Genomic DNA, 20,762 nt, shown 5'->3' with positions numbered 1-20,762 from the left:
TTTATTTATTTCTTGCAATTAGTGGGCACTTTCTTGTAGTTAATTTGTTATGAAGCTCTACCAACTCTGATGTTCACCCGCCTTGAATTTCGAAGTTCCTTTACGTTGTGAGTCGTTAAGGCTAAATGAATAACTACAAAAACAATAGATTAAAATCCTTCAAATCACATAAGTAAGCTCCCAAGAGATGGGAAATGTTAGCTGCAAAGAATGTGGTTAAGTTTCGAAAAATATTTCGTGTCCGGAAAGAGTCCTGGGAATGAGGACTCTTTCCCAGGGCTGACTGCTTTACAAAGACTTTTATTCCTCTTCCTTTCTAAACGTAATATGGTAATTTTGACTGAGGGAGACGCGCATTCAGAGCGTGGATCGCATTGACTATTACACGATGAACAACACAATAAACGAGGCGAAATTCCCCCACGAGGAATATAAAATGCAAGTACACGATCCTTAAAGGGACACTGAAGTGAATTTGTCAAGCTCCCGTTTTTGCTTGCACTGCGTAGACGGGCGCAAATTAGCACACTTTTCATCGTTTATCCGGCTGACAAATCGGTAATTATTTTACAAAGCGCGAAAGAAGAAAAACTACCATGCGCGGTTTGCGGCGGCCGCACCAACTAAGCTGTGACGTTGGGAGGAGGGGGCACCGTGATTGGACGGTGCCCAAGGTTAGCAATCAAACAAGTTTCGGTTTCGGTTTCGGTTCTGTAAAACAATATGTTTGACATCTGATGGCGTCGTTGGATGGGCATTCTCAATATCCCAGTAATAGTAGTACCGCGCTTCTGCCATGTTGTCGGCTGTAAACTGCATAACACAAGCCTCCCAGGGCGGCTTGGAATCGTAGCATTCACTAGCCGAGGACTGCGATGTGCATGAACGCCCTGCGCGTCCCCGCAGACGCTCAAATACATGCGCTTTTCCGCCATATTTGGAGCTTGCCTTACTCATGCCTGTATCGTAAAAAAACGTGTTCGCACCAGGCCAAGGGTCTGTTGATTCTGGCCTGTGCCCATTGTGCTTGTGGCAACAGCACAGCATCGGTGCTTGTGGCAACAGCACGCCAACGAGAACTCGCTAGCGCGCCAGTGCCAGCCTGCGCGAGTTCTGTGGACTAGTTCGTGGAGCAATGAACGTTGCGAGCCAAAACAAAATGGTGAACTCAGTATAAAAAACATCGCGAAAAACGAAAAAGTTAACTTATAAAAAAAAAGCATGCACCCGCAGGGATTCGAACTTGTGACTGGCAAAACATTTGCGAAGACACGCATAGCGCTCCAGACCACTCGGTCACAAGGCGAGCCGTGCTGACCTTGCAAATATAAAGTATATAATGGATGTATAACCAGTTTACACTTTTATTTCATTTCAGTATTTCAAGCAGCTTAAGTGACTTTTTGTTGTATTGCGCTCGTGCAGTAAGCGTCCCCCGAGTTTCCACAATAGCTCACGTCTAGCAATTGCATTTCTTAGGCGGAAAAGCGTTCGCAGATGCGTAGTCGTGCTGCTGACCGCTGTGCTTGTTCGCTCAGCGCAAAAAAGTGCTTCCCCCACCCTAGTTTTACGCTGTACGGTAAAAACATCAGTTGATTTTATTTCCTTAGTACATATATTGACTTCGCTGACTCTTCTACCCCTTCAAGAGGCCTTATATTTTCCTACTGGCGTACCAGACAGCGAAGCGTCGCATGTGCGCTTGTGCAGCGCTTGTGTGAAGCGACCTTGACTTGGAGCTAGATACAGTGTACAAACTAACCAAGTAAAGAAAGGCACATTCTTCCATTCACAAACGTGTTGTGGCTTAGTTTCAACTGATCGAGCGAATTGCGACGACCCGTCGGCGGGCGGCGGACTAAACGTTGGGCCGACTGACTCGGTCGCGGAAGGTCGGCGAGCCGTGCAGTAGCGCAGCCAATAGCCAGCTACTCTCCTGCTGACGTCACACGAAAACGCCACAGAAAATGGGCGAGAGTGCAGAGAGGAGGACAGCATTTTCGAATTGATTTTTCTACTAAATAAATTTGCGTAAACGCGCTCAGAGTGGTCGAAAAAGGGCCTAGGGACTCCGGACTACAATTTGCGCTCGTAATCCCGCATTGTTTACACATCACTTCAGTGCCCCTTTAAGCGTTCCAGGTGGAGGTGGACGATATCGTCCGCCGTAAAGAGCTTCCAATATTCGTTAAGTTGAACGCAATAGAAACCAGTACCATAAACCTCAATAATGCATCAGTTCTCGCCTAAAATTCAATAATATAGCCATTTAGGCGCATACAGCAAAAGCTCGTTAATTAGAACCGCAAGTGGATGCCATCTGAGTTCAAATTAATGAATGAACGAACTATCGAAAGTGAGAAATCAAAAATGTTCACGGCAATAGGAAACACTGAGGCATACCAATAATTTATATCAGGAAAAACTCAGTGGTTGCCGCTTGCATTTTGCGCTATAGGGCAACGACGAGCATTTATGGCAATAAGTCCTCTTCACCTTTTTTCAAAACTAAAGAAGGGACGAGCGGTGTTCCATCCCACCTGATATTCCAGCGTACGGCCGCTGCTGCGTCCTCCTTCTCTCAGTCGTCGTCACAGGCAGCGACAGCTTTGGCTTTCTGACCTAACAAATGATGTCCTCATGTGTCAGCGCACCAAGAAACATTGCATTCCCGTTCATACAGACGTAGCCCGCAAAGAAGATGTATTCAAAAGAGTCTGCCGCAGAGGTTTCAATTCACTGTACCCAACTGCATCTCCTATCTCTGTTTTTGACTATGTTCCTGAGGCGACCCATCATCGTCTGTATGCAGCGGGTGCCTTTCTGTGGCCGTACCGTAGGCACCAGCCACCGGCTAGGGGGCTCGTAGTTCAAATTATCGGTGCGGGAACCTATTCACGTTCGAATTACCGGGCTCTTGTATACAAAGGCTTGTAGGAGAACTTCGCCGGATCAGATTATGGAGTTCGAATCATCCATAAATCCAAATTTTTGAAGTTTGTATTAACGAGCTTTCACTGTTTATATATACACTTTAAGAGAAGGTAGAGTGTTCCCCATAATACCTGTACACTATACTAAACCATCAAAAACGGGGCATGTTGGCGCATAATCGAAGCAAAAAAGCGCAAAAACAAGAACGAAAAAGACAAAGCCGGAGGGAAGATGACATGAACTGCACAGTCCCTGTAGTCCTCTCTCTGTCATTGCCTTTTTCACTTTTTTGTGCTGTTTTCACCGACTATACCAATTAGGCACCCTGCTCCAGAACGAACATCGGCCTCGGGCCACCGCTGAAACGCTTAGAGCAATCATAAAACGCGCGTCATTGCCATAGGAACGTCACAGTGATGTATTCGAAATTCAAATATCGTTTACCTGAACATTTTAAAACCTTCGATTCCCATTTATTTACCACCTACACTGTTTGCTTCGGTAAGGGCTGAAAGCAAATCCGCAACCCCTCTTCCATCTTAAATATACTAACGAGGGCGCATTCTCTAGCTCACTGATAACGGCAAAAACTAAACAGTTTAGCGAATAATGCCACGAACGATGCATTGGGTTTGTTTATTTATGTTTTGCTTGCACCGCCCGGCTGCGCTGGTCTGTGTTCTTTGAGTTGATAGGGGAGCACAAGTTCGCTCCAATAAACTTGTTTTCCTTGAAGACAACTGCATCGTCTTTGGCCACGTGACAATATCATTCGCCGCTTATGAGACAAGAAACCAGGAGGCGGTAGGAGCACGTCCGCTTCAAGGAAAGAACCAGGGGGACGAGGCCAGTTCATCGACCATGCCATCCGACCCTCGGCGGGAGCGGGCCGGCTTCGCATCGGCACCGTCGTCCTAGGTGCACCACGAACCTGTGTCTTCGTGGCCCCAGCGGCATCGGTCGGGCACCAGCGGTCAACGTCTACGCTCCGCCGACCTGCGCTTCGACGGCCCCGAAGGGCTACGTTCATGCCGAGCCCTACCTGTGACCTCTGGCGGCAGTTGCTACCCGGGGGTACCCACCGAGGAAACACGCCGTCCAAGGAGCGACCGAGTGCATCGAGCATCGGCATCAAGGACCTCCAGCGGCAGCGGCTACCAGGGGGTAGCCGCACAAGAAACGTCAGGACGCGCGGAGCCCACGCCGTCGTAGGAACGACCGCGCGCATCGAACACCGGCATCAATGCGAGACGAGGACGGCTATCACCGAGTCGCGGCCACGCAACGGGTGCGACACGTCAACGCCGACGACCGCGTAGGCTAGTCCAGTAGGAAGGCAGTCGTAGAGAACAAAACTAGGAAGCTGTACGAGATGAATTAACTAGAACTTGACTTAATGAGTGGACATGAACTAACTGTGTAGGGCTTTGTTGTAGAGACTTCTGGCTTTAGATTTGAATTGTGTTTCGGGATTGTTAGATGTTTGACTGTTTATCATTTGTGTGTAGTTTAATTATTGAGTGTCTTGCGTTAAGGTTTTTCAAGTGTGCATTAAATGGGTGTTAGGTTAAACCTGTCAACGGCTTTCCTGCGTCCAACTCTGAGCTGGTAAAGACAACTTCACCATCCGTTCACGTGACAATGAGGTGGGCGAGAGGCTCGAGGCACACGCTAACTTAAAATGTACTAGAAGCCAGGAAGACTAAAATAAGCCAGTTTGACCTTCACATAAACAAAGCATGGAGGCAACCTACGTCTTCGTCTATTTTTTTTTTTAAAGTTCGGGCCATTTATAGCCGACTGCTATTGTTCAGCTCGAAACGACGTTTTCTTTACATAGTAATATGCCTTTAGGATTGCTTGTTTAAATTTACCAGCAGCCTACAGAGGCTCTTTCACAAACGAAATGTTTTAAGATGCACTTAGCAGAGCGGACAAAGTGTTCGCGGATGATCGCACCTAAGGTGATCCGGGCAACAGCGACTGACATGGACCTACGGCTATGCGATTAAACAATTGCACTGAATAGAACAGGCAGGATATTGCTAGCTGACAACTGAATTACAATGACCAAAGAAAATATTTCATGGAGTGCGTTCGAACTTTGTCGTTATCAAATGAGAAAGTCAGACAGAAGATTCATTAATTGAAAACCTGGCAATTGCCGAAGGGTCCATGTGCCAGTCTTCACGGGGGCAGACCACTAAATACGTAGTTACCTAAGAATCCATGTGGCACTCTTCACGGTTGCAGTCCATTACATAATTGCCTAAGGGTAGATGTACCAGCCTTCACGGGTGCGGCCCATTACAACGGAGCAATGCAGTGTCTTTGACTCGCCGGCACAGTTATTTATGGAGTGGTCTTGGTCACTCAAGGCGGCATCCGGTATTAAGGGTGACGTGATATTTTACTCTATATTGCTGTGAGGCAGTGCAGCATGACCTAGACGTTGCTGAATATTTATGCGCCCAAGCCGTGCCTTGTCGGCTGCCAACTTAACTACCTCCCTGCTAGTTGTCTTCTTCCCTCTGAAAATGTGACTATCATGGACGAGCCATTCGCACTGGCAGAACTACTTTCAGCCTTGTCTTCCGTAGACAATGCACCCGGTCCAGATGGCATCAGCTATGAAGCTCTGTCGCGCCTTGGAGACAAAGCTAAGAGCTGCCTTCTCGACGCATAATCACAGCTTGGTACCGGGCTGCCTCAAACCGGCCTGGAAGCCCGGTCGCCTTGTTCCTGAACTGAAACCCCGCAAAATTGCTATGGATATTGAGTCTTATCCGTCCATTCCACTTGCTAGCTACGTGGGGTGGCTGATAGTGAAAATTGTCCTCGTTCATGTACACTGGGACCGGGCAAACAGGATGACTCGATTCCAGAAGTCTTGCTGCAGCGTGGGCAACGTACTTGCCCTGGCAACCACATAAAGAGTGCTAAAGTCCAGCGAAGCATCCCTCTAGCAGTGTTCATTGACATTAGAACAGCCTTTAACGGCGTGTCCAACGATGCGATATGATCTGCAATGGAATCGGTAGGAATCGGGGGTGTACACGTGTTCTATTAAAATCAGCTGCTAACACGGATATAAAGTTACTTCGAGTTTCATTTACTTTTTTATAATTACGAAGGTAGTAAAATTGTAAATTTTGTGAAGCATCTGTATTCTCTCAATACGTGGGTTTTTATGGGAGAGAAACGGACAACCCCATGTTTGTCCGACAAAATAACTTTCTAGCAGTCCCAAGTTTCGTTCAGCGAATTAGCTAAGTATTGCGCGCAATCCCAAAATACAAGCTAAGTTGCTTTGTTTCGGGTTTAGATACATGTATATACAGGTAAAACACATCACGGCCTCGACGCTTGTCCTTCTTCACAGGGTAAGAGGGCTGGTGAATGTTTGTTTCATGCAGTACATCCCAACATAGTCATGTCAAAGCGAGGAAACTTGCAATAGACGTCTACGTTTTGTTCTTTATATGTACGATACGGCCGCGTTATAGCTTTAGTTTGTCGTCAACGGAGCAATTTGGAACGCAGCAGTTGCATTCAGCATTGTTTCTCTATCAGACATGAAGCCGAGCTGAAGCTGCTACACCAGCCGGGACTGTTTTTATGTGGCTCGGCACAGGAAATACACAGGCCATGTGCTTTTTATCGCTTCATATGTAGGCGTGAAAGCGTTCGGTTCAGGTTCATGGCGCGCGTAAGTGAATAAAACATCTTTTATTAATTTTTAGATGTTATTCCAAAGGATTGCTGTAACAATAATCGCCGCATCGTTTTTTAAACTTGAGGCCAACAGCCATTTTTGCTTTTTTGAAGTCACGACATGTCACATAACCCGCTCAACTCTGTTCCCGCACATTCTCCATTCTAAGAAAGCGTTTTCGTTCTGACCCGAACAATGTCGCGTATTTTGTTCCTTCCAAACATGAAGTTTTTTTCTCCACGTATCACTGATATTTCTTACAATTCGCCAACGGTGCCCGGATCACGTTGTACAGCCCTGCTGACTCTTCCCAGTAGGACTGTGCAGCAGTTTGGCCACTCCTGCTCCAGTTCAGAAGCCTTCAGTGCTACCGAAAGCCACTGATCTCACCACTCCAGCCGAACTTTCGTTCGAACTGGCTGCCCCCCCCTGCCCTACTGGCTTGCTTCAAGACTACCAAAACCACCGAAGCCTCGGCAAGAGTGTGCCGACGTGGCATCTCACTGCTGAAAGCTGATTGACACATCTTGAGGTCATCTACATGTAATCCCAACAGTGTCATCAGGTAAACTTGATAACACCTGCAGCTACCAGTGTCATAACATTCCGCTTGAACAGTTGATGCCGTACGCTGGGAAATTATTGATGACCGCTCGTTGAGGTGGGAAGCGGCAGAACTAATCGTCAGAACACCTAAGGATTATTATGAAGGCCGATAATTCTTTCAGGACGCACAAACGTGCGGACATGTAGGTTATTGCTGTATATATTTCTGCATACCTTGTGATATTTCTTTCCTCTTTATCTTCTTTTTCGCTACCATACTATAACAAAAAACGTAGTTTCCATCACGCTGTATACATGAGCTAAACGAAGTCAAGTACCATACACTTGCAGACCGAAGAAAATAAAAGAAAATATTCCAGTCATTAGTCGTGTCTTAATGATATTGCTTCAACCCCACTCTATATCGCCGATTGTCCTTAGAAAGCTATGCAGTCCCTAAGATATTTCTAAGATGTGTAAATGTGACAGCATTACTTGTGTCTAACGGTGTCGCTGAATTCTGTCGCTGACCGTAGAGTTGCGGATAAATGTTGCTGGGTTAGTGCTGCTGCGTATGTTTCCAAGTGTATCGTTGCTTCTTACTAGGTAGGGACAACGAAAGAGGACAAGTTGATTATGCTGATATCTTTCAGCCAAACTTTAATCAAGCGGAGCTGTATTGTTTTCACTGATGCTTGTTTACGTCAATACGCCCTCCAGGAAAGCCGAGTTTCTCTTACGATGATGATGAATGATCGGGTGTGAAGTGTAAAAATAAAACGCTTCCCGCGGCCGGAATCGAACCAGGGGGCCTCTCGTTATGAATCCGGCGTCTATCCGATTGCTCCACTTCGACATATTCGTAGCAAACGCCAAGCAGCAGGTACCGATTCTCGCGCCGTACACCCCAAACCCAAGCGTTATTCATACGGAATGCACACCTGAGAGTTGCTGTGGATAGTATAGAAAATTGGTGCGTACCTCCAGAGTAGCACATACTCGCGGGTGGGATTGGCCAACAACCAAAGAATCCATCACGACAAAGCTTCGCATTCAAGCATCGTCATCGTTAGACGGAGGGGTGTATGGTTTTACCGGAGTTCTCCTGAAAGAACTGTTCCACCCCCGTGGAGTTGAGGGTTCGTTCTCGATGGCACCACTTTCTAGCACGATGACACCACTTTGGCGGGCGATGGAAAGTACTTCACCGAACGGTACTATGCTGTCGTTGTCGACGGCACCAGTTTTCACCACGATGACACCACTTTTCCGGCGATTAAAGTGCTTCACCGAACGGTACTATGGTGTCCACACTACATTTGTAATTTTTTCATCGGATTCCTAGGCAAACTCTGCTCTTGGAAAATGCTGTAGTCAGTTTCCACCCTGTCGTGACTTACCCTGGATGTCGTGCCCAACTACGTACACAGCACCATTTTCTGCACTTTAATTTCAATGTAGGCGCCTTAGACCAATTTGCGACACCTAGAGAGTCTCCCGCGAGACACGTACTACACAACAGTGCCACATCACCATTGCAGAAAAGCAAAACTTTTATGCCCTTTGCCTAGAACTGGTTGTGAGAACGGCAGAGTTTCGGCACAAAGAGACCAGTGCTGCCCCTCAACAGTAGTTGTCAATACCGTTTCGACTGTTACAAGCAAAAAGTAAAATTGGACAGAATAGCTCTGCCCGTCAGCATCTCTTTCCGCAAGAGACGGCAGGCGTTTTCTAAGAAATTTTATAACAGCAAACCTTGTATTCGAGCTTTACTCTCGCAATAGCACAAAACGGCTATTTTTTCACGTACTCGTCTTCCGTTTACGTTCGAGGGTTACAAAACAAGCGTATAATATGGACAATCTATTGTTTTCTAGAATACAAGCGTGACTTCAGGATATCTCTCGTCCAAATTATCTCAAAACAGACATTGCTAAAGTTTCATTTTCCTTCTTTCCGCTTTCTTCTGATAGTATGTACCTGGAATCCATAGCACATGCCATTCATTCTACATGGCATTCATAGATAATAAAAAAGCAATTGACTCAGTGCCTACTTCCCCAGTAATTAAGGCGTTACATGATCACGGAGTCGGGAAGTCATACATTGCCCCCTTCAAAGATGTATACGATGGATGCACGCGAGCTATACGGCTCCATCAAGGTATTGATTTGATTGTGGGGTTTAACGCGCCGACGCAACGCAGGCGATGAGGCGCGCCGTAGTGGAGGGCTCCGGATTAATTTTGACCACCTGGGGATCTTTATCGTGCGCCGAAATCTCGTACACACGGGCGTTTTTGCTTTTCGCCTCCATCAGAAAAGCGGCCGCCGCGGCCGGGAATCGAACCCGCGACCTTGTGCTCAGCAGCGCAACGCCTTAGCCACTGAGCCACCGCGGCGGGTGGCTCCATCAAGGTACTAATAACTTGCCTATACATCAGTGTGTCCGCAAGGACACAAAATATCTCCGCAATTACTTACAGCCACCCTGGAGGGCGTGTTCATAAAGCAGAAGTAGAAGAGAGGGGGCGAAGAAATGGGGAATATGTGAATAGTGAGCCCCTTAAAGTTTAGATGCCACATTGTCTTGTTCAATGAGATCAGCCGAAAATTGCAGAGAATGCTTCACCAATTTTGGTCCGAAAGTTTAGTTATCTAGCATCTCTCTTCCTGTGGTTTCCCTCTCCCTCTCCCAATGCCGAGTAGCTGGCCAGAACGCTAGCTCAGGATGACGTGTCTGTGTTTCCTTTCGTTAAAGTTTGTTTCTCTCTCTCTTGGTGGCGGGCTTAGAAATAAACACAAAAAATCAAACGTTATGTTCAATGGACATGCCAAGGAATTTGACTTCAAAGTGGGTAACGAAATCTCGGAAACAATACGCGACTACGCCGGTATTGGTCAAGTGATAAGTGCTGATTCAAATCATGAAAAGGAAATTCCCCACAAAATAAGCATGGCGTGGGCTGATTTTGTTAGGAATTCTCCAATAGTTGATAGTAAGCTTCCTCTGTCACTCATAAAGCTGGTATATAACCAATGCTTTCATCCGGTATTGACGTAAGGGGCAGAAACTAGGGTCTCTCAAAACGACTGGAAAGAACACTTAGATCGACACAACGGGCTTTGGAGACAAGTATGGTAGGGGTCACACCGAGGGATACGAAAACAGCTGCGTGAATTAGAAAACAGACTCGTCTGGAAGCCATAGTAGGTCAAATTAAGCGAAGAAAATATAGGGCGGGGCATGGCATGCATGGGCGGGGCACATCATGCGAATGAGGGACAACAGGTGGACTGTCTGTTTAGCGGAGTTGCTGCCAATAGACTGTAAACGCACTAGGGGTCGACCAAGGACTCGATGGAGGGTTGAACTACGGGAATTTGGGGGAAAGGGTGGGCCAAGCTAGCACTGGATATACGTCACCGGGAATCTTTGGAAGATGCCCTCGTCCGGCAGTGGACACAACCACGCTCATGATGACGATGAAGCTAATACATCGTGGCAATTTCCCATTAGGCGCACTTACTGCCACTGAACCAATCCAACGAGGGAGAGTTCTAATAGGCTACTCCTGTAGATTTCAAGCGAAATTCATGAAGCCTGTTCCTTGAAGCCTGTTCCTTGAAGTCTCATTCACGAAGCATCATTCATTAGCACTTCATTATTTTTTAGCTGATAACGCGCTTGCACAAAACTGTGCGCGCAGCAGAGGGAAGGGTGACGCAGGTGTGTGATTGGCCGACATTAGGCGTAACGTCACGTTTTACGTCCTATCTTCACGACTGGCTGTCCCCCGCTCGGTGGATGGCGATATGACACAGCCTAGACCTTGTCAGTGTTCGAAACAAAATACGTTTGTGCGTAATTGTCGATCTAGCATACTTTCTACCTAATTACCTGAATGAAACTTGGAAGGGCAATTCTTTGGAAGGGCAAGAGCTTTATTCTAGCGGACAGACATGTGGCTGTCCGTTTCCCTCCCGCATCGTAGGCACCCACTGTCTAACATACCAACCCCAACTACTCGACCACAGACGACAGAAGTCAGGTCGCACCGCAACCGGCCGCGAGTCGCCCGTGCCGTAATTTCCAACCAGCTCAGCAGGCATTCAATCGGTGGGCGCTTGACGCCTCGCAGCGTGAAGCCCACCCCCCCACCACGCTTCTCGCGTCCATGCAAAAGTGGGTGACCGGTGCGCCTGCTTAAACGGGAAGACACTGGCCAAAACGTTGCTGTGGAAACCCTTCAATGTGCTCGTGTCTGGACGCGAAAAACACCGCCAAAAGGTCGATCCGGGAGCCTTTCATTAAGGTAACACAAAACACCACTCTGCGGACGAAAAATCTCCGTTATATGTGATTTCGCTAACGGACACGATATATGGATATCGAGATATTACAGAGATATAGCACAGCAGAGAACGGGTTTCGGTGCCGCGCCCGGTTCACGGTGGGTGCACGTGCACATGCGCACAACCAGAATCGCCCCCCCCCCCCTCCCCTGCGCATGCGCAGTGGCGCCATTCGGGCTCAAGGTACCTAGGAGGCACTCGCTATCCGCTTCTCTATAACTCTCCATTAAAAGCTGCGCTGTCAATGGATCTGACCCGTCTTACATCGTATGCCATGCATCTTCAAAAGAGCCAACGACGCTTTAAGAAAATTCGTATCGAAGATAATATTCCCAGGAGCTGGGACAGCCAACGTAGCGCATGAAGTTCGGGGCATAATCGAAAGCCTCGCAGGTCATGCATCCAAATTTATCTGCACTGCTTGCTCGTTGGGAGACGAACACATTTGATTCGTAGTTCAGTCTTCGGTTGCTTTGGCTGTGTTTTGGAACAGAAAAAGACTGAAGGTTTGATGTCTTTATTGTCCTCACAACCAGCTCTCACTAACGCGGGCTGCTTAATGGCCCTCTTCAGCCTTTCAGTAGTAAAAGCACCATTGAGTTCCTTGAGAAGGACACCTGGTCTTGGTGCTTTTGACACTGATTCATTCGATTCGCACTAGTTGCTAGCCGGGGCTAGGAAAAATTACGTCGAGCTTCACAATTTAGTATAAAATAATCAACCCAAAAGAAGGGCCACTGCTAAAATGAAGTTAGTATTAACACCTTTGTTCACTCTTTATACACCCTTACTCATTGCATCCTTTTCTATTCTTTCTTCTTCTAACCATTCTTCAGACACGGTGTGAGAACTTTCGGGAAGCCGAAAATTGAAACAAATTGAATAAATTTCAAGACGAGTAACTTCCAAGCCGAGTTTTGTCAGTTACGCTTGTGCCTCTTTACTTACTTTTAAAATTCGGGACTTTAAAGCTTCAAGCTCAGCGCCCACTGCATGAAGGAAGGGACGCTGAGAAAGAGCGCCAAGATATTGCGTACTGATTCAAATCAGCCCACGTCATGGAACGCTATAAAGAATAAAAGTGCCAAAAAATATTTTTTTAACTTCATGCAGAATAAGCACAACCAAGCAAGCCGTTTTAATGATACAGCAATGCTCGAGGAACCAGAAAAGCAACGTTGTGGGATTTTTGGGGGGTGAGGGACCGCGGGCATTTCAATAGATTTCATGGTCCTATCAAATCAACCTGATATTCGCAACTTTATAGTGCCATTCTGGTGAGGCTGTCTAATATTTGAATACTGGTGTGGGTTTCCAGCATAACGTTCGAGTCTTGTTTCTCGGTTATAAGCTTTATATAAACCATATCACCACAAAACAGCTTTATTTGACTCCTGTATTGGTGCAGAAGTGATGGCGTGACAAGTAATTTGCAAAAATCCTGAGCAATTCCCCCACAATTTACGCTCTTCATTTTTCAGTGCTTTAACGTCTCCTACAGGTGACGACAGCTCGCCCAACACTGAAAATAGGCCTCCCACCCGTAGCCATCGCATCCGCTTGTTTGGACGGCGTAACATCTTTCTCCCGCTTTGTAGTCGTAGAAGTACAGCGTCACGTTCTTTTCCGCAGTAGCTGGCGGACATCCCTCTGTTGGTTCACCACAGCTCATGGCTCGGCAAGGGGTGCCGGCGTGAAGCAGAATCACTGCGGTAAACAAAGCCAAGGGTGAAGACGTTATTGTGGCCAAACACTGAAACCTGTATGTCACATGTAGCAAAAATGGTGTACAGAAAACAGCTACGTTATTAGGCAGTGGTACCTCGTTCTGCGAATACAGTCCAACATGTTCGAGAATTCATTTTCAGTAGCCGAAGAAGCTCTCCCGACCTGCGGTGGCAGCAAACTATGGTCGCAACTTTATTGCTTGTTAAAGAGGTAAACGCAGAAAGTGCATTTTAATGTTCTACCTAATTTTTATTTACCATATTTATTTATTTATTTATTTATTTATTTATTTATTTATTTATTTATTTATTTATTTATTTATTTGAACATACTGCAGCCCCTTCGGGAGTATAGCAGGAGGGAGGGAGTATGTACAAAATAACGATTCAGAAACCAGCATACTGAGATTCATGGATAAAAACAAAATGCACAAACAACTTAGCTCACCAGCCCAGCAAGACGCGGAATTGCCACGGCAGTAAGGAAAACATAAGGGCAAGATCAGATGTGTACGTTCTAAGAGGTTATATATAATTTATCATGCTGTGTATACCTTTACACATACCCAACACAAGTGTACCGCACGCGCATCCAAATGTACTTAAAATAACACAAGTTTTTACACCTAGGCAAAAGTACGTACAATACACAAATGTTATTAAACATGGCATACACTAGTCCTTTTCAAGTGCTGCCCAACATTTATTTGATGGAAGGGAATTCACACTCTCTAGCAATGAATTTCGTACTTGTAGGGTGCAAGGAAAAAAGCAAATTTAATTTGTTTATGCGTGGGTGAAAAGGGGAAGTATTCAGGGAGGTACTGCTCCTTGTTGCTGACTGCTTGGACAGGGTGAATACTCGGCAGATCACAGCGCAACTAAGAGTGAACGCGCAGTACAAAAAAATTAGTAATTTTGCGCGTCGGGGAGCAGAAAGTGTACTTAGACTGAGTGATGACAAGGCTATGGTTGAGGAACGTATAGGCGGCAGATAAACCGAACAGCATTCTTTTCCTGCTTCGATGTGGTTGATGTCACCTTGGTTGTGTGGATTACATACAATGTACGCGTATTCAAGTATCGGGCTTGTTAGTGTTTTGTAGAACAGTTGTTTTGTGTCTTGTGGGGCCTACGTCGGTGTAAGTTTAAGGCTGTCAAGTTTATTTTTCTCTTTTCGATGAAATAAAATCGATATGTTTGGAACATGACAAATTACTGGTGAATAAGACGCCAAGATATTTAAATTGGTGGACATTTTCTGATCGGATATCGCGAGAGGAATACGCGAAACCGGACGGTGACGCGCTATGATAAAGGACATGACTACGTTTTTGCTAAAATTAATAATCATCCGCCATTACTCGCACCATGCAGGAAATGCGGAAACTTATTCAATAATGCAATGGTAATGTTGTCTCGATGTCAGGGTTTAGTAGAAGGCGCAATCATCTGCGTAAAAGCGAATATTTGAGCGGATGTTATAAGGCAGCTAAGTTATGTATAGTATATATAAAAAAGGGGCGAGCTGAGAACCCTGGCAAGCACCGCAAGGCACACTAGAAACTGATGATTTGGCGCCGTTAAAGTCCACATACTGCGAGTGATTACTCCGAAAATGTGAAATCCGGTTAGCGATTTCTGTGTTGTTCAAAACGGCTATAAATTTGCAGATGAGTTTTGCTTGAGACAGTGTACAGCAGCTTTTCGAAAATTCAATAAATATTGCAGTGGTCTGGTTTCCAAAGTTCAGATTGTAAGCAATGTCACGCGCAACTTCTGTTACCGCGGGATAAAAAACAAAGAGCTGAGCGGCTGTGTTGTGCTACGTTGCTTCCTAATTTTGTTTGTATTGGCACATTTTAACAGAATCTAGGACAAAAGTCGCAAGTTAGAAGCCGGACAGATCGCAGACTTTGTCCCCTTGGCCAGCCCACTGCAATGCCACGTTACGAAAGGTCTGCGCAAAGTATATTTTGGAGCATGCGCGAGTTGCTGCCCCTTGACATCGAGATATGTTGGAAAACCAGAGGAGAGACCTGGCCTGCGCCACTGTGGTAATAACTTGCGAACATAGTACCTAGGCTCCCTTCAAATGAAGCGATATTTTTATGGTTCACCCCCTAATCAAATGGTCGCAAAGCGAATGTTGCTATCAAACAGCGCTTTCGAGGCCGCTTAGTTTACGGTGCAGCTGGCAGTAGTATTGGCAGCAATAGAGAGTTTTAGTACAGGGTGAGCTAGCGTTTAGCACGCGCAAAATATTGCGCTAGCGCTCCGCAAATGTTTTCTACCAACCCCGCTCTTAGTACAGCGACAGCAACGCTCCGCTGATAGCGTGGTGATTCTCAGAATTGTCGCTAGCGCCATCTAGGAAATGAACAGGGAACTATACTTTGGCGAGCCAACCAGCCCCAACCAGCTCATACGAACACGAGCCAAGGCAAACGGCGGTACCTCTCACACCAGTGTGTTCGCAACGGCTTCGCACGGGGATACAGTGAAGTACCGTCTGGTATTCTGTGCCACTGCGGCTACCTGTCACTGTCAGCAACGCGAGATCGTCGGTGAAGGAGGCGCGCGCAGAACCACTCCGGCCGGCAGCGCCCGAGGGGCACCCTCTCTCCTGCAAACACGTCTCGCGAGACCAGCGTCAGCCACAGTGGCCCGCAATGCACCAACCGCTAACTCGCGAATATTGCGTGCGTCCGCAAAACGCAAACCTCCCTTTTGCGTACCGCGCATGCGCGCTAAGGTGCGGACAGGGAATACTGTGCGCTAACGCTAGCTCCAGGTATACTAAAACTCTCTAATCCCGCCGATTTTCGTTAGGTCCAGCTTTCGGTGAGGCAATCAACTGCCCAAAAAGTTGTTTCATGATAATGCGTCAAATGAAAACATCGAACAAATAATTGGGTAATTTTTTTTTGGTCACACTACCTGCAAATGAAACACCAAGAATCGCCACTGCAGTCTTCATTGTTTGCTTCTTACGGCACGACCTGCGATCACCTCCTGTGGAGATGCAAAGGGATTACACAGCCGGAAACATTAGAATGACACTTCTAATATTTGCCCAATCGGTATCCATAGAATATGAAACACCGACCGTCAAGTTAGTTCGCAGTGCACCTATAAAAACATCACACGACCACTTCTTCACAACAGGTCTGTCTAATCCCTACATGATCACGGAGCTACAAGCACACTGAAAAATAAGCGTTATGTAAATGATAAAACAACACAAATATGCTAGTAACTTTTTAAACACTGTACTCTTAGAGTAAGTGGCACTCACCGGAGTGTAATGAATCACAGAAACCGACCACAAGGATCTCTCTTTTTCAGATACGCTACGCCCTATTTAACGGGATGTTTCCTATCTGACCTTTCGATGCAAGATACATGCGATACTGAACTTGATTGCGTCCACGCGATGCCTACAGTGAAGAACCGTTTTTGTCTGTTTTTCTAGGTACATGAAAGGTATGTCAGGCCCCGTTATCTCCGATCTCCGTGATTCATACGGTCTTTCTGGCGAGGCACGTACTCCCGTAGAAAACAATAGATTATTTTATAGCAGATGACATAAATTTTACTCCGAAACAGTATACCTATACCAGCCAATGAAATATTTGTGTCCGCGTGAGCAGAAAACGCCAGGCCAAATGAAAGAAATTATTGTCACCGCAAGGAACCCAACCTGGACCATAATAGGAAAACGGAGCGACCGCCTGTCTTCTTGCCGACTAAGCCACGCCTACACGAATAGACGGGGAGACAGATGGTGTGCCCAACGAGCACAGCAGCGGATCTGCCACCTGTGCTCATTTAAAGCCCTCGTGTCAAGGGAAAACCGCTTAATATATGATAACGGCGTTCACGTGGTTTGTATTAGCAACGAACGGAAGTCTGCAAGGGTAGGACTGGGAGGATGTTGTTCGGCGGTGACGCATGAAACAAGAGGGAGGGGGAAGCCGTGAGAGGGATGAGCTCATTGCGGAGCGCGGCGCCCTCTTCCTGACCCTTCGCCACATGCTCATTTTTTTTTTTTTCTGCAGTCGCTGCTGCGTTCGGTCACTCGGTTACCCAGGCACTAGGTAACGGCTGCCAGAGGGCGGCGCACCAAAATGGAGACCGGTATAGCGAATTATTCCGTTCATCTTAGGCTACCATGTGTAGACCACGGACAGTAAGGACTCCAAAAGAACAGCGTGGATATAATGCTCGACGAAACGAACAAACCTGTCTCGCTCAACAGCGTCGTAGACAAAACCCAGAAGCTTTCCCGCAAGACTCCCAGCGCAAGCCACAAGCTAGGCAGGACCCAGCATATACCTCCAGAGAAGCAGCGCGAAATCGGTAAGCCCAGCGAGACAATGAGAAGCGACGCTGCCAGATGTCGCAGTTGTGAATGTCGTTGTGAAGTAATAAAGGGTGTGGTTAAGTACGTTTCTCTGGTTTAACCCTTCGCATAGCCACATGTGTGATTTCAAGTGTCGTCGCATGGGGAAGCGTTGTGGCTGTCGTATAGAGCTTTGAAGTCCACCCCATTCACAGGTTGGATTGGAGCCAATTTTTTATCTAATTGCTCACTGGGGTATTACGAATACGTTGAGGACAGCGCCACGTTAAACCATTCACTGCGTAGTTGGGTTCGTATCAGGCTGCCCGAAAAGCGGAGCTGAAAATTATGCTAGTTCACGAGTAGTCCGCTAAGTGTATTTTCTTGAGCACTGTAAGCCGGAATGTTTCGGTGGATATTATGCGATGTCTGCAGAGGTGTCACGTACACCGAAGAGCAGAAGTTTACGGACCACGAAAGCAGCAATTTTGAGTTAGTTCTCTGCCGCACGGCAGCGCGGAGTACTATGTGAGGTAGTTCCCATTAGTTCAGTACTTCTATGACATCTCCAATGCATTCGACAGTTTTTCGGGCTGCTATAGGAAGAGAAATAACCTAATATTGACATTTCCCTGGCCCGTAAAGTTTTGATCGTGGCTGTACCTTGGCGCGCCAAGCCGCACGAATTTTCTGTTTTAATTCTGGCATTCGTGTTAAAGACACACAACTCGGAACACTTGCCTGCAGAAAAACATGCAGTGGTAGAGTGTGGGCCAGCCGTAGCCTTCGCAGTCACTCGTCTCCACCGGCTCACAGTCCTTCCATACGCTTGATAGGAAGAAGAGCTGCCGCGTACTCTCTGGTGTCGGCAAGGGGCAACCGCCCGGTGGCTGGCGGCAACTGAACGCCTTGCAGACGTCACAATGTTGCAGAAGTAGTGCTAGGTACGAATCAATCGATAGTTGGCGAAAAAAATTGACTCTAAAGCCAATAAATTTTATTATGAACGGAGCAGCAAGACAACCAAGTGCAACTCATTCCAACATTTACTAATCGTTTAGCTATGTTTACCTCGTGCAGAATTTCAACATCAAGGCATGAGCTTTTCCCTTTCTGAAATATCTCTGACACTTTCCCTCATGGCTTGATGATCACAAGCCATACGAAAAAGAAAAATTATTTCCGGCAGCAAACGTACGCTACCTTAGTAAAACTTACCATGCGGCTTTTCTCGGTTTCAAGCGTGTATTTCAAGAGTAGCGCACCTTGTGGCTCAGAAACTTTTTATCAATGCATTGTTACTAGTTCCGCCATCATTAACTGCAGGGACGAATCAGATATGTGGCAAAGATATCCGTTAGCAACACAACGCGAAAAAAGACCGAGGGCGACACGAAGACGACAAACAAGCGCTTTTTTTTTTCGCGATGTGTTGCTAATGGTTCACCAACTAGCCGGGACCCTCACGCTTTTAAAGATATCCGCATTATCTTACTACGAATTTTTGTCTATTGCCTACAGTGGCCAACGATACGTCTTTCTCATCCTGGTTGAATTGTTTTAATGGACTCCCACAATTTATTTCAAGCCTTCATATCAGCGTTCGTTACCCATTGAGCCAAAGTGTAAAAAGAACAAGTCCAAGGTTCCGGGTTAGCGCTCCGCTTGAAAACCAATTTCTAGCGTACAAATTTACAAAACCTATAGTGTGCAGTACCACCAGAGTTCCTGGATATAGTACCAGTTGCGAAACTCTCACAAGGTCCCATGTATCAAAAGCCGGACTTCCGTTGCCCCCCTGCCCCGGGGCAAGCCAGAGGTAAATTCACTAGGCTTTCGTCTGTCGGCAGAAAGTTGAAGTAGTACTCAAGTGCTTGCGGCTGCGAACGTAAGTAATAAAAAAAGCCGTAAAAACAAATTTCACCTACTTAGTGACTTCTAATTTAAAAAGCAAGCTTTATGCTACAAAAATTTTGAAGAATAATAGTTTGGCGAAGTTCAGTTTTTGTTCCCTAGGTGCGCGCAGTACGCTTGCCCCTTTGCTTCAACGGAGTAGGGGGCCCTGCGCCAGCCGGATTCTGTAGCGGAGTTACACAACTGGTATGTATTGAAGACCTCTGGAGCACCACGCCTTTTGCACTTCCATATCTTCATGATGTAAACATAGACTGCCATATATTGCAAAGTAAAATACACAATCTGATGCTTCCTTGCCCTCTTTCTTACCCACACAAATCACAGATAAAATGAATTTTGCCCTTATAAGCCATTCACAGATACAATAACACTCACAAGGCGACCTGTGCGCAGTTGGGGGTTTCGTAACACTTCTCTCTCTCTCTCTCTCTCTCTCTCTCTCTCTCTCTCTCTCTCTCTCTCTCTCTCTCTAGCTCTTACCTACACACTGCGCAAAGGTGCCAAAATTAACTAATTAAAGTCACTCACTTTTATGCACATCTAAATGATTGTGCCGCCAACTAGAAGGCACACAAAACCCCAATGAAAGCCATAACCTACGTACCAACGAACAGGAAACCTTGGACGAACAAAGCCGACTTCATGGCTTGCACATGTCTGCTCTTCGGTCCTTACCACGTGTGATTATCAGGAGGTACTCGAAATTACTTTTCCGATAACGCTTCACAATAACGTGGATGCCAAACCGCAGGCAGTCCCTTTACCTTGCGATAAATTAGGATTGACTGGACGGAAATGATAAGATAATGCCTGACCGCCGACCGCCAGCCGTTACTCCGAAATTGACGTGATACGCGCGCATGAGGCAGAAAGCTGCCATATCTGTAATTCTGGCTATTACAGGACAGGCCAGAGCTGAATCGCTTTCTACAAAGTTAATACAGACGTTGCAGAGTGTTGCCGTCATGTGCGGACAGCTTTACGGGCAACATCCTTCGGCCTTCGTCTGTGTGGCAATCGGTAGGGTGTGCGTTTTGGTTCTGCGGGTGTTAATTTTTTGCAATTTATAAACGTTTACGCTTATAAGTCATTACGTGCATACCCGATGATTACCGCCAGGCGCTTCAGGCAGCATTTCTCTTTTGCCTGGAAGTTCGTTCTGTTTCCATGCTTTCGGTCGCCTTCGAGAGTGTGCACATTTCCTGCGATCGTTCACAGGCAGC

General features: G+C 46.5%; 1 long non-coding RNA gene across 2 annotated transcripts; it reads right to left on the bottom strand.

The window, feature by feature from the left end:
• Nucleotides 1–12,917: 12,917 nt before the first annotated feature.
• LOC144137936 (uncharacterized) lies at nucleotides 12,918–20,297 on the bottom strand. 2 transcript variants are annotated; one of them, XR_013315762.1, is made up of 4 exons: nucleotides 20,144–20,297; nucleotides 18,364–18,562; nucleotides 16,218–16,292; nucleotides 12,918–13,257 (listed from the first exon to the last, which is right to left on the bottom strand). It is a non-coding gene; the product is annotated as an uncharacterized LOC144137936 (long non-coding RNA). The 2 variants fall into 2 exon arrangements; XR_013315763.1 differs by lacking the exon at nucleotides 20,144–20,297 and adding an exon at nucleotides 18,841–18,931.
• Between the last annotated feature and the right edge of the window lie 465 nt (nucleotides 20,298–20,762).

This window comes from Haemaphysalis longicornis, unplaced genomic scaffold (assembly GCF_048455015.1).
Source record: "Haemaphysalis longicornis isolate Haplotype H1 unplaced genomic scaffold, Haemaphysalis longicornis Haplotype H1 scaffold_5, whole genome shotgun sequence".
Classification (NCBI taxonomy): domain Eukaryota; kingdom Metazoa; phylum Arthropoda; class Arachnida; order Ixodida; family Ixodidae; genus Haemaphysalis; species Haemaphysalis longicornis.
This window is presented reverse-complemented; position numbering and strand designations above follow the sequence as displayed.